At 52.5% G+C, this 14,323-nt stretch overlaps 1 protein-coding gene across 2 annotated transcripts in view; it reads left to right on the top strand.

The window, feature by feature from the left end:
• Positions 1-14,323, top strand: part of LOC143357369 (protein bric-a-brac 1) — a 280,682-nt gene that overhangs the window by 43,913 nt on the left and 222,446 nt on the right. For both annotated transcript variants that reach the window (XM_076793795.1, XM_076793796.1), the window contains one exon: positions 13,680-13,799. The gene's annotated coding sequence lies outside the window, so the exon portion shown is untranslated. The remainder of the gene's footprint in view (positions 1-13,679; positions 13,800-14,323) is intronic.

Here is a 14,323-nt window from a genome sequence, read left to right as displayed (position 1 = left end):
ACAACGCAGCGCGTCAAGAAAAACTCATTGGTATCAATGATATCCTCGTAAGATTCCGGTGTAAATGAGAAGGGTTAGAGGAGGCTTAAGATTCTCGAGTCAATTTTTCTTCGGGCACTAAAGACCGACGTTCCTTCGATTCAGCTGACCTCTCCCCTACCTCGTCGAACATGAAGAGGAAGAGAAGCGAATTTCGTTGCCGGTTCTCGCTCCCCCGGTTTTCTTTCGACTTCCCTCCCTCTCGGCGCTGCTACGAGTCAATCACGGAGTATACACGAACCTCGCGCATTGCTGTGAAACAGGCTGCGGCATACATTAATCACTGATGCTAATGGTATCATAGCTAGCATAGCTGTTTCGTATTCGCGCGCACCCTCGGACACACGCAAGCCCCGCACGACGGAATGAAGAGGAGCCGAGAGAAAGAGAGACAAGGCGACCCATATAAAACGCGTACATGCGCCCAGCCCTGGATTACCATCTCGATTCCCGGCGCTACTTTCCTCCGAGCGCACGCACGCAGATCTCGCCCGAGTCCGAATTGTTCCAGGACGCAACGAACGCTCGCGTCTTCCGCCTCGCCGGTTTATTTTTCGCGCGAGCACTTTCTCCCGAGCTGCTGACCAACTCTCTCCCTTAACCTTTGATAATTTATTTAAATCGTTTCACTTTCCCGAGTTGCGGTTCACTAAACGCTCGCTCGGAAGAGCCGTACGCTCGTTGGAAATTGCTCGGGAAGATGGGACTTTCTAGGGGAGGACAATTTGCGAATCTTAAATCAGCTACTCGTGCTGTGACCCCAAGAGTTCCGTAAAATCAAAGTAACTTATTTATTGAAATGAAAATGGGAATACGAAGACGTGTCTACCGAGTACTCTTCCGACATTCTTGCGTTCCTCCGATCGAAACTCTTGAGAACTCTTGCATCGATAGGTCAGCGTTTATTATCCTAGAATTAGTGAGACATAGAAGCACAAGCCACCGACCGCGGTGCAAGTCTTGATTTTGAAGCAATGCGCAAGGGAGCCGTCCAGTGCGACATTCCTTTTTTTCGCAGTTCATTCGGCGATCCATGAGGCTCCGTGTTCGAGAGAGGCGAACAACGTCAAGGTATCTCGGGGGATAACGAGCCGGTAGCTTTGTCGGGGTAAAGGCGCGTCGAATTTCGCGAGCGTTTCGCGACGGAACGCTCGTGAACAAGACGCGGCGCGGAAAGACGAGGACGCACGGGGAGAGAGATTAAAAGAGAAGAAAGTGGTGGGCAGGCGGGGAGATGGAGGACGGGAGAGAGAGGAAGAAAGAGAGAGAGGGGGGAGAGGATAGCGGGCAGGAAGGGAGGGAAAAGAGAATGGACAAGAGAAAGTCAGAAGGGGGCGCAATGGCCGCTCTCTCGAGGGGTGGAACATTCCGCGGGTGTTTCGAAGAGGTCGAGGTAGAGAGGTGTAGGCAGAGAGAGAGAGAGAGAGAGAGAGAGAGAGAGAGAGAGAGAGAGAGGGGGAGATAGTAGTGGCACACGGGCACGAGCAGAGGTGGTTGCGGAGGTGGATGCGGAGGTGGCGGTGGCGGTGGCAGAGGCAGAGATAGAGGCCGAAGCAGAGGTAGGGGATCGTGGGGGGCAGCAGGGGGTAGTGGTAGGAGGTTGTAGGAGGTTGTACGAGGAGGTAGGAGATGGAGGTGGAGGCGAACGAAGAGAAGGGACGAGGTTCGTCCTATCAATCACGGTATTATTATCGAGTCCGTGATTAGCAAGGCATGCTAACGATATCTCTGGCCAGAGGCAGAGGGCAACGCTAGGCCGTTGTGCTCTCGCGTATGCACGTGTATGTACGCATCGTTCGCCGACGTTGCTCCGCCGTCGGATGGATGTGCGTGCGCGTTGCACGTATTTCTCTCCGGTACATGTGTCGACGAGCCCCCCGTGCTCCGTGTGTTGTGTGTGGATCGGTGTTGGCCGCAATGCAACTGGAGTGGCCACGATGCGATTCCAGAGTAGTACCAGAGTGTACCGTGTATACGGTGCTGCTTCTGCTGCCGTTACCGCCGCTGCTGGCTGCTGCTGTTGCTGCTTCTGCTGCTGCTGCTGCTGGTGCTGGTGGCGATGCTGCTTCCGCCGCCGCCGCCGCCGATGGTACCGACGATGGTAGTGGTGATTTCAACGACGATGGTGGAGAAGGTCGATGAAGAGGGACGAAGGATGAAACATGGGCCGGAGAGGACGGGAGAAAGATAGAGGCAGCGCAGATAGATCAGGGAGAGCACAGGGGAAGGCGAACGGAGAACGAAGAGGAGGCGACCGGCTGTTACCGGTGCCTAGCTGCCTGTCTAGCTACTGCCGGCTACTACCTACGGCCCTGCCGTTGCTGATACTGCTCGCCTATACCTCCTATCCTATCCTATCCTATCCTATTCTATCCGCTATCGGCCGGTTGTTTAGCTGCTGGTCTGCTTTCCCGTGGACGACGTTGCTGTTCCGCCGCTGCTTCCCCAGCCTGTAGCCAGTGTTGGCCAGCTACTCGCTGCTCAATGTTTCGCGGAGGGGGCCCCGGATAGTTCTAGAGAGCCGATTCTGTCGGTGGTATGTAGGCAAGAGGTAGTTGGTTCGATGCGCGCGTACATTGATTTAAACCATCCCTTACCGCGGATCGTTGTACCGATGCTCTCCCGACCACCGGGATCCGTTGGCATCGTCGTTAACGGATAGCCGGCGACTTTCATTCGAATAGGTACTCGAGTATCGCCAAGGGCGGCGTGGCGCATAGATCGTTTTCTCGCGGAAGATCGATGGAGCTCGGAGGAAACGGCGCGCAAAGTCTCGAGAGATCGAGCCGCGAAACGATCGTTCGCGGACGAATCGCTCGGTCGGTCGGTCCTATCTCTGGCGTGCGGCCGATATTCGGGTTATACGGATCGCTCGCAATGCGATTCGCGGCTAAACGCGTTACGGGGAACGTAATTTAGTCCCGGTTGCATAGCCGGTCGTGCACCGTGTTCGTCCTCGTCCGTGTGCAAGCTCGCCAATGTGTTTTTCGCTATATGCGCGCGACGCGAAGCGACTCGACTCGGCGCGAATCCTCTCGCACACGCTCGCGTCGTCGTTGCTCCGTCCCTTTCCATCGGCCGGGCGTGATGTCCGGCTCTCTCGTGCGTCCGTCCTCTCGGCTCTCCTCTCTTCGTCACCCAAGTCTCTCTGTGTGACGGTAATATTCGCGATGCGGCGCGGAGCGGAGCGGAGCGGTGGCGAATTCACGAGGGATGGAGGAACGCGGGTACGAGCGGGGTGCGCGCCGAAGAGCGCCGGAGTGCCAGAGTGGCGAAGGGTGTCACACAGGCGGCAGGTAATGATATTTCGCGCCCATTATGAAATATTCGAAATGATTTGCCGGGATTGTGCATTTTGATTTGACGTACACCCGCGTAACACAGAGGTCTCACGCCCCGCCATCGCGCTTCTCGCTCTCGTCCGGATGCCGATCGTTGGATCGCCGAATCCCCGAATCGTTGGATTCGACCGCCACGCCGACCGACTCTCGTCCATCCATCCGTCCATCGGGTTTCCCCGTTTTTCCCGAAATTCGTTTGCCCCGTTATTGAAATCTCCTCCTCGCCGTTGACGTTTCCCCTCCTAGCAACTCGAGACCGCTCCTTGACGTTCCCCTCCTAGCAACTCGACCGCTGTCTCGATCGTTCGATGAAATCCTGCAAAACGCGGATCCCTCGGGCACCATTAATACCGTATTTGATGCGCAATAACAAGCCAATAAATATTTGATAAAGTACCGAAACGTATAATAATAATGCAATTACGTGGGGATGTCCAAGTGGTAATAATACTAATTTAAACTGTAATTTACCGTGGTAACGATACCCGTATCACCGACCCTCGTTCCCGATTCGAGCGTTGCGCGTTCACGAGGATTCTTACGATCCGGATCTGTTGAAAATATATGGACACATATAATACTTGTACTATGCACTATGACATTACGGGGGCGTCCCCGTCTACATGTCATTTGTTTTTTCTTTTTCTGTACACACGGTGCGCGCGTCGGCTTGGCTTCGTTACGAGCATCGGGCGCATCCCCTTGCGAAAGCGGGGCGCGTGTCTCCACGTGTTGGCGGCCGCGGGGTAGCATATTCATTAGCATTCGATTATTATCATTTTTCGCTCGGCAAATCCGCAATTTGCAACAGTTATAATAATAAACTCTGCGTAAGGGCGCGGCTCCGATGGGATTGCTATTCCCTTGTACGTTTCCACAGGATCGGGAAATTTCGAAATAAAGGCGAACGGTCAAGGATTCGCTGGTGATTCGTCGAGAGAAAGCGGGAGAGAGATAGACGAAAGTAATCGGGATCGGAGGGCCGGTCGGGGAAGATGGACGGCGGGAGGATAGATCGGAGGTAGTTGGTTTAAATTCTCTTCTGCTACCGCAAACATGCATAATGCAGCCAGGCGGCGCGTGTAAACGCGTAAACGCCGGGCGGTGCCAACCGCTAAATACAAAAATCCCCAACCACCTGTGAAGCACGCCGCATCGTCCGATGCCAGAGCGAACGGGTGTGTGTGTGTGTGTGTGTGTGTGTGTGTGTGTGTGCCTGCCGAGAGAAGCGTGTTTTCGTGCGTGCGGCGCTTGTGTGGACGAGCCCTCTCGCGTTTCCGTGTTTTTGTCGCGCGTGTCTGTGAGCGCGGCCGCGCGTGCGGCGCGATTGCGATACGCGTGCTGCCGAGAGACCGCGGAACGATGTGTGCGTGCACGCGCCTCCTCCTCCTCCGCCTCCGCCACCCCGCCTACGTGTAGACACGCGCGTGTGTGTGCGTGCGTATCCCGAGTTAATTACAGCATAATTGCGGTCGACATTTTGTTGTTCGTCGTTCGTCGCAATTGTCGGCCGGCTGACCCACGGCCGATCGCTTTCGGATTTTCTCGCTGGTGAAATTCTTGCGATATCCCGCGCGCTTATTAGCATTGCTCGTCGCGGCGCTCGCTCGGATTTCGGCTCGTTGCGCCGAATTACGCTCGTTCGCGAATTATTCGCGCCATTCGAAACTCGCGCGCGTTCACGTTCTTTCCTCCGGCCGCTATATTGCCGCATGTATCGATATCGAAAGCACGATGATAATTTACCCACCCTCTCCCTTCCTTCCTCCTTCTCTCCCTCTCTTTCCCTCTTTCTCTCCCTGACTCTTTTCCATCTTGTTGTCGCGAAATCCTGAAACGCAAGATCGCGATCGCGAGACGCTTAGAAAGGATAGAGGAGGTGCGGCGCGCGAGGAGCGGCGAGGGGCGGGCAGAATGAAGCGGAAACGATACCGGAATAGAAGAGAAGCGCGGAGGAGAAGGCATCGGCGTGATACGTTGATGAGAAAAAGGGACGAGAGGAGCGGAGTCGAGAACGGAACGGAACGAAACGAAAGGGGGTGGGTTGCGGCGGGAGGAACGCGGCGGAGGCTCGTCGAGAGAAAGACGAGCACAGATGGAAACGAGGAGGTGTAGATGGGCACAAAAGCACGAGATATTCAACCCTATCGGATCGTATATATCTGGTGCACCCTCCCACCCTATAAATTGATGCCAATGTACCTACGTGGCCCCGGCACGTTATACGTCTGAATATTACGCACACTCGGCCCTATGGACATCAGGGGTGGCAAGAGGTGGCAGGGGGTGGTACCATGGGTGGCAGGGAACAGAGAGAAGTCGGTGAGACCGGGAGGGAGAGGGACAGTGACAGAGAGGGAGTGAGAAAGATCGATGGAAGGGGGAGAGCGAGAGTAGGTGAGGCGGAGAGGAAGAGAGGCGAGAGAGAGAGAGAGAGAGCGAGAGGGGGCGAGCAGTGCTCCGAAGGGCGGCCAAAGCGGCGAGGAACGGTAAGAGGGGTGTAGGCAGCCGCGTACCTACACGAATCGCACACCATACCTCGGTTATACCGTATAGAACACAATTAAGTAAATGAGCACGGGTTGCGCGCGCTATAGATACCCTCTATTATGTGTATTGATCTCTAGCACGGACTCCAGTTACACGTAATACGTGTTTTGTCATTTACGCGTTTGTACGTACCTGCCGATCCTCTCTCTGTATGTACGGCAGAGTGTGCGTGCAAGTGCGTGGAACAGATATCCCCGCGCGGAGAAAGGGAAAACCGGCGAATGCAGGGCCCCGTGGGGGGACCACGGGGGGGAACCGAATGGAATCGCGGGATACCGGTTCGAATCCGGTGCGAGGGACGGAAGTTGCATCGGGAGCACCCGATTCGTCCGCGAATTTTTCTATCGCGGCGAACCGAGCCCCGAGCCGCGCGCTCCGTTTTTCAAGGGACACCGCCGACGCAGACGGCAGCACGCGCATCCCGCACGCTTTTACGATCTCCCGAGCTCTTTCGCGCAGAAATCATTTGCCTTAATTCTCGCTTAGCAGACGGCACACACCGAAGTAGGCGGCGAAGGCGGATACACGGTCTCGGTAGCACCGTCTGCCGGTTCCTCGACACTTTCGTTTCCGCGGTATACCTTTGTCTGACTGGCTGCGCAGGGAAATAGCACGTAAAGCTCCACCGATTCTGTACAAAAGGTTCAATCTTAATCGCTCCGCCTCCTCGTGCAGCTCGTCGGCCCGATCGCGTTCCTCGATCCGCTCGCTCACGAATCGGGAACAGGACCGCAAAACAGCTTCTATCGCTTTCTTATTGTCTTCTTCGCGAGTTTGTACTTTTAGAAAGTCAGTTGTCGGATGTCTCTTCGTTGACCCTGGGTCCCCAAAGATGATCCTACAGATGACTATGACTCTTCGGGGGCGCCAAGTAGTCGAGAACAAAAATTGTCCAACTTGTTTCAAACCGATCGGAATGTTCTCGTAACTGCACGGCCCTTGTTAGCTCCAGATGCAACGGTTCACACGTAACAATGGCATTATCATATTCGTTGGATGTCCCGCGTCTGAGCCTCGAGCGGCTCAATGGAAAAATTAAATTTTCAAGTAGGAGTGTAAAGCACGTAATCGGTGTTATGCCGAGGCACCAGCGGTTGTTGTAGAAAGAAATGAGAACGAATCAAAATAACGAGTCGATACCGAAAGACTCGCGAGACTTTGAACGTCGAACATTGCTGGGTAGCTGATCACTGGACTGATGAGGACCTCTTTTGCAAGACACAGTAGTCATTTAGAAGTTTCTCTCTCTGTTTAGTGATCCTAACAAGCTGATAACAGTACACGTCAATGTGCCCTAAATTCTTTTAATACTGTATAAAATCCGCATTCTACCGATCGCGAACTGGGAGCCTCTTATCTCTTATCTCTCTGGTGCGCAATGTCCAGGTTCGTGGAAGACCTCGGAGAAAATCTGTTGGAGAGAGGAGGGTGTTCCGAGTGATTTCTAATCGTAGGCCAAACCCGCAGGGATGGTGGCGACGAAACGGTTACACAATACCGTGGAGCGGTGTTCGGGGATGGATCGGGGAAGCGATCGAGAAATCGAAATTGGACGTGCCGGGTTGCGGGCGGGATTCGTTGGAGCGATACAAAGAGATTCCTCGGTAGTAGCTGGTTTCTCGTACTCGTACTCGTACGCGACGCACGTTGCCGGCCGTATGTAGGTAGGTAGGAACGCGTAGTTACCGCGGCCCGTCAACAGGAAACGGAAAGATAGTTATCTAGCGGCTAGGTAAAAAGAGTGAGAGGGTCGGAGAGAGGCGACGCGGGTAGACGCCATAGTTATTTATTTTCCCGAGGCTGATTACAATATTACGCAAGTCGACGGTATATACGCGGTCTCGTAATGCAGATGCAAATGCGACAGACATTTAGTTATACCGAGGCGACTCGGCAAAACTTCGGCCGGAGAACCGTGTTTTATTCATACAGCCGTCCACCTGCGGAAAAGACATGCACGTATTCGCGCTACGCGAAACACGTACAGCCCCGTGTCCCTTCGCGCACGAACCGAAAGCTATCGTTTAACAGAGTAACGATACATTTACAATTTAAACGTTCCGCTACCGACTCGAAACGGAATCACGCCGAACTCGAGCGGGGAACGCAGCGCGCTGAACAGAGAGACACCGCCCAAACAAGCATCGAAGAGACAGAGGGAGAGAGAGAGAGAGAGCGAGAGAACGCGAGAGAACGACAAAGGTGAGAGGAAAAGTAGAGTGACGGAGAGGGGGAAAACTCGTGCCACCACGTTGCCAGGCACGTGAGAATTAAAAGGCATTATGCGTCCTAAGATTCGTCAGCAACCTCGGTCTCTCTCGTGATCGTTTTTAATCGCCCGGGGACCGTTTTTCGATCGTTGCCAACGTGTCGCGAAGGATATCGAAATCTTCGATGGGTGTTACTTTTCTTCTTCTCCGTAGGGTTTTCGAACGCTGGAAATTCGAGAGGCTCTTGGAAAAAGAAGAATCGACCGTATCCGGCGTCGGCGAGGAGGGGCGGCGGACGTTTATGCAAATTTTCTCTCCGCGAACGGAGCGATCGAGCCAAGAAGGCGGCTCGAGCTAACAACGGAAACGCAACATCATAAAAAGATCTTAATTTATGCGTTCGACGGCCTAACAGTTACCTAGGTCGATACAAATTATTCTTCGCGTGTAGCTGCGCGTACGGTACGCGTTCGCGTTCGAGTTCGCGTTCGCTCGTGTACGCACGCGTGTATCGTGAGAATGTCGTGCACCGATTTCCTTAATAACGGAAACGCAACGTCCCGGAAGATATCTTATTTAATTTAAACGTCGCGTGGAATAGCATCCACTCCGATAAAGATATTATTCTTCGGCGTAGCGGCGCGTCGTTTTCCCCGACGACGGAAGCTCAGCGTCACGAAAAGATCTCATTTAATTCGTACGTCGCATGGAACACTGGTTATAACGATAAAGACATTAGATTTCCCACCACTCGTGTAGACTGCATCACGAGAGCGGTATCGTACACCGATTTCCTGCGCGCCGGCTGTGTGCGTGCTGTGCGCGGCTAGTGTGCGGGTTGTGCGCGAGGCGAACGTGTTCGGCGCGTACCTATACACTCTCCTGCACGGGATACGCTTACGTAACCCGCTGCAAAGACACGTGCATCGAACACGTACGGCTCTCTTCTCTTCTCTTCTACGCTCTCCTCTCCTCTCCTCGCCTCTAGTCTCCTGTTCCCCGCTCGTTGCTACCCGCTTATGCGCTCTTTCGCGTAACGATATATTATTTATATAAGTGAAGCTGTCCCGGCAAATCGTCCCAGTCCGGCAAATTACCGCGAATATAGTCCGCTAACGCGAATAATGGCGATCGTTCGACCAGAGACGAGCCGCTCGACTTGACATTTGCGAAAAGCCACGGTCTGGTTTCGTTGTCCGACGACGCATCTTTAACCCTTCCGCCTGAGAACCGGATACTCGGCTTATTCCACGCTTCGATCGTGCCCTTTCGTCGCTCGGTTTCACCGATCGGAGGACAATCGTTGAAGAAATACATCCGCAGCTGAAACAATCCCATGTCAAACCTCTAGAAGAATGTAACTTCTCTGCACTCGGCGCTGTTTTCATTCTGAAACTAAATTTTTCTTCCGTCTTAGAATATTTTCATTTTATTCGTACGAAACTGATCCGATATTTAAATGTTTAGTAATCTATTGAGTACAAATTTTGTATTGGAGCAAACATTTTGTAATATTTTTTGTAATTTCTTTGAAATAATGCCACATCCATTTCCAGTGGTGCTTCGGAGTCACCACTCGAGTGCTAAGGGTTAAGATCATCTTTACGCTACTAGGTCGAAATAATTATAACGCAAACTCGATTGCAACCGTTTACAGCCAGACAATTCTTGTCCAGAGGGACGGTTCTAGACTCCTTCCGTTGATACATGCTTGTTAGCTAACGAGAAGACAAAGTTTACAGTAATTTCGTGCTGCCCTACATTTTAGTCTAATTCCAGCATGATTCGAACGAATTCTAGTCGTTTTTCCGTCTGCAAATTCGTTCCACCGGCGCGCATAGTTATTCGTATATAAATGCAGTTAAAGTTCTGTTTCTTGTTAAGCCAGCAGCATCGAATTACATGGCGACTCGAACGTAATTCTTTCGCTGAAATCGTATAACCCCTCGCACTGTAATTTACTTTACGGTTACAGCGATTACTTTTTTTCTTGCAGAGCCTCGCAGAAGAGAGAATTTATATCTATCGCGCGCCTATGTTTTCTTTGATGACTAATAACGCGCATATTTCATAAAATCGGGAATTCTCATCGCGAGTCCGCCTCGATGTTGGAAGACGTGTCGAAGGAACGTCCTATACATTCGAGTGGCGTGAATTAATCTTAAAAATCGCATAGAATCAAAGCGAGTTATGTAATGAAATAATGATTGAAAGTTTAAGACGCAGCGTCTCCCATTGTTTGGAGACATGGCACTCGACATGTTTACACTAGGTTTACGGAGCACCAAAAATGACTATTTTACATTACTTTACAAAAATATCATGATTGTACCTATCAAAATTTGTGGCCTTCTTTTTCATAATATGTATCCAAAGAAATCAATTTGTTAAATAATTCCTCACGGATGCATCTTTACAATCTCAATATTCGTAAATTAAAAATACTAGAGAATCCGTCATTTTGACGGGTCCCGTAAATCTAGTGTTAAAATCGAAGTATGTCAGTGAAATGTTCGCCGAGCCAACGCGCTGCGACAGTCAATATTTTGCTCCTTAGCATAGGGGTTAGCGAAAGACTTCAGCCGGAGCGATGAATAGGTAAGGGGGCCGAGAATAGCCGTTGGTGAGTTGCGAAAATAACGTTATCGGTCCAATCCGGTCCAGCTTTGGAACAACGACGTCTCCGAATTCGGACAAACTATAAATAGCAACGCGAATATGGGAGCCACGGTCTCTCGAGGTTCGATAGTCGAAAGAAAGACGGCAGGAACGGAGGAGGAATCGGAGAGAGTGGGATAACGAAGGGTTGGGGGAGCGCTGGAAAGGAAGTCCGCGAGCAACGACGCTGGCTCGCACGTCCGGGAGGTATACTCGGTCGAGCGTTTCGCGAGCGCATTCCCCTCCGCTTCAGCGTGTACATGTGCAGGAGCGGTTTCCCGGTGTGTAGGCTTGTTTGTGTCGAGTCGTCCCTGTCGGAAGTGCGCGGCCTCGCGCGGCGTAACGTTATTTTCTGATTTCCCATTCATGGTCTACCGTTTAGTTTCGATTTGCCGGTTCGTTACGACGCCCGGAGATTTACACGGCCAGATAGGATTGTTCCAGGCTAGCATCCCCTTCCACCCCCAATCTCCCCCGCCTGTTTTCTTAGCCGCTAATACTCTCTTCCTTCGCGTCGGTCCGTCGCCCCCCCCCCCCTTCCCTCTTATCCGCGCGCCGTTCTCCATCGTCGCGCCGCGACGTCCGCGCGCAGCACACCTACTCCGGCTGCCTACCCGACTCCCGTACACTTTTGTCTTTTATGTAACTGTCTTTCGTCACCGTGTGCGCGATCTACCTGGATATCTCGCTCGGTAATCACTTTTTTTTTCCCGCCGCTCGGACGATCTTTCCTGCCGGATGATTTGCATTTCAAATCCGCTGGACGAGAGCCGAGAGCCGATCCGATCGCGGGCCGATTGCGCTCCGCGCTGCACCACCGCTCTGCACCGCTCTGCAACGCGCGCAACGCGATTCCTTTTTTCCGTATTGAACGTGCGCGCGCCCTCCGGAAGACCTCGGGCCGGGGAACCACCGAGCAGGAAAATCGAGGAAAAAGGGAGGCGGAAATTTCGCGGGAATAGGGAAATCTGTATTTGTACGCGCGTGCTCGCGACGCAAAATTGAAATTTTTATCGAGGGCCTCGTACCGGAAAAGCGGCCGAACGCCGGAAAAACCGTCGGAGAAGGTGAAAAGCGAAAGGAACGTGGCGAACGAGAAAATGGGGGAGGACCCGCGGTCGGGGGTTGCCGAGGCGGAGAGAGAGAGAGAGAGAAAGAGTGGAGGAGGAAAGAGAGCGAGAAGAGAGAGGAGTCGGCGAAGAAAACAGGAGAAAAACGTGGAGAGCGTGGCGCACCGTGCCCAGCGAGTAATAAGTTAGTAATAATATTTTCACAATATCTCTCCTGGATTGGATGTTATTTCATTATATTTTATTGCCTCTTACTATTACTCTTGCCGGCGCGCAACCCCCTTGCCCCTCGGGTTCCCGCGGCAACCCTCCTCGACCAACACTACCGCAACTACCGTTACTACCACCGTCGCGCGGTTGCGTCCCAGTCGCTCTGTTTTATTATCTCGAGCCTCTCCGCACCGGGGGAATTCACTCGCGGAACTCATTATTGAGGGGTTTATTCTGCTGTAACCATTGCTCCCCGTACCCCTTCTTCCTTCCTTCTTTCTTTCCTCCGCCTCCTCCCCCGCTCCCCCTTCTCCTCTTTCCTTCTCCTTTCTCTCCTTCGGTTTGTCTTTCGAACCCGAAACCCTTTCCTTTGCGCGCCACCCTCTCAACTCCCTTCGTCTTCGTCTACGCCTAGATCTAGACCGCTGCTTCACCGGTGGCCGCTGAAAACATCCCGGGGACTTGGAAACTTTCGTTTCTAGTTGTACCTGCCACTTTGTTCGCTACCCTTTCATCCCCAACTGGTCGCATTAATTTTCTTAACTTGCGATTATAAAGACATATCCAACCGCCAAGGTCACATGAGAAAATGGGAAATTTTACTGAATTTTTGAGACTCTGTTTGACCTCCAGTGGTCGCCTCTTCACGGGGAACGTTTTGATAACAGAGAGCTAGTCTACCTGATAATGGTTGTCTGCCACGGGAATTTTAGGACTCGGTTAATTTCTGCGTTCTCAAATTGATAGTGGTATCAATTCTCGACCACGGGTACAGTATCACGGTGACCACCGTGGTGTCCAAGGCGTTAAGAAATGTCAAGCAACTAGCCTAATTTGTCCACGCCAAAGTCCAAGAAACGAAGCAGGCGAACAAATAGACGCGAGGGATCCTCGGAGAAGAACGGCGTTCGACCGATAAATCGTGTTTTTCTTCGATCCCCCGCAGGCTCCTCGATTCGTTTCGAAGTTGATACGTCGAAGGAAATTCAAGGATGAAAACGCGGCCATGAATATGGGCCGGCGTTTCTTCTCCCGTAGCCGGGTCGTTCGCAAGGAACGACCGCCGTAAAAGCCCTTATTGAATTCGTATCCGATGCAGCTCTTCTTCGCAGAGCGACCCTTTCCTTTTTATTTCGCGCGAGTCTTTATTAATTTCGCCGGGGCTGCCGGTCGACTTTGAAAAATCTGTTCTCCCATATTTTCTTTAGCAATTCCTTTGTTTCGGGGGAACTGTCGTTAAAGTGGCTGACGCAACTTTTACCGCAATCCATCAGGCGAATCAAACTTAACAACGACTGTACCGACACCGGTCGAACGACCGGTTCCGGACGTTTTTGTTTTACGATTATCAAAGTTGTACAGACGCTTTCATAAGAGCTGCACAAAATCTAAATAAATACACACCAGTTACTTTTAAGACGCGATAGGTTTAGCGTTGAGCGAATTGCGTTAGGCTCGAGGAGATTGCAGAAGCGATTGCTACAATAAATCTCGCCGCTTCTGCTCCCGCATTATGAAATAAGTTGTTCCGGTTAGACTTTTATGCGGCGGCGAACAGGCGTCGACAGATGGACTAATCGTGGACGTTTCTCGTTTTTCAGCGGACCAGCCCGAGGTGGCGCGGCACGTGAGCTTGGAGGAGAGCAATGTCCCTCGCATGGAGAAAACGCAAGCTCCGCTATCAACGGTATCGACGACGCTCGAGGACGCGTAACGTATAGGTAAGCGTGCCGACGATGGCCGACGTTCGCGCGCTGCAATTTCGACGGACCGAATTCGAAAATTTCGCGGTGCCCTTCGAGACAGCCGAGATCCCGGCACGTGAAGACAATCGGTGCCGTTGTAAAACCGAGCGAAAGAAAACTTTGCGAAGACGTTACGAAGACGCTCGTCCGCGGCGCAACACGCGATACCCATTGACCGTAGAGGCGGCGGTCATTATTCGCGAACACGACGACAGAAATAGCGAGTGTTGTCACCGATAAATTGCAGCGAGCGATCGTAAAATTATTACATCAGAGGCTTGTAACGGCTGTGCCGCGCGAACGTGTGCACGCCGCGCCGGGCCGGGCGCACGCTCTCGCATTATGCGCATTATCGCGGCGGCTCCGCACACTGACGCAATTCCGAATTGTCGCAACAACGCCGCGACTCGAGCGTCTCTTCCGACACGCTTCCACGTCTCTTCATTCCCGAAGCTTCTTCGAGGCGATCGGGCTCTCCCGGGTCGACGGAGAACTCGAGG

This window comes from Halictus rubicundus, chromosome 9 (assembly GCF_050948215.1).
Source record: "Halictus rubicundus isolate RS-2024b chromosome 9, iyHalRubi1_principal, whole genome shotgun sequence".
NCBI lineage: Eukaryota > Metazoa > Arthropoda > Insecta > Hymenoptera > Halictidae > Halictus > Halictus rubicundus.
The sequence above is the reverse complement of the archived record's forward strand: the minus strand, read 5'-3'. Positions and strand labels throughout refer to the sequence as shown.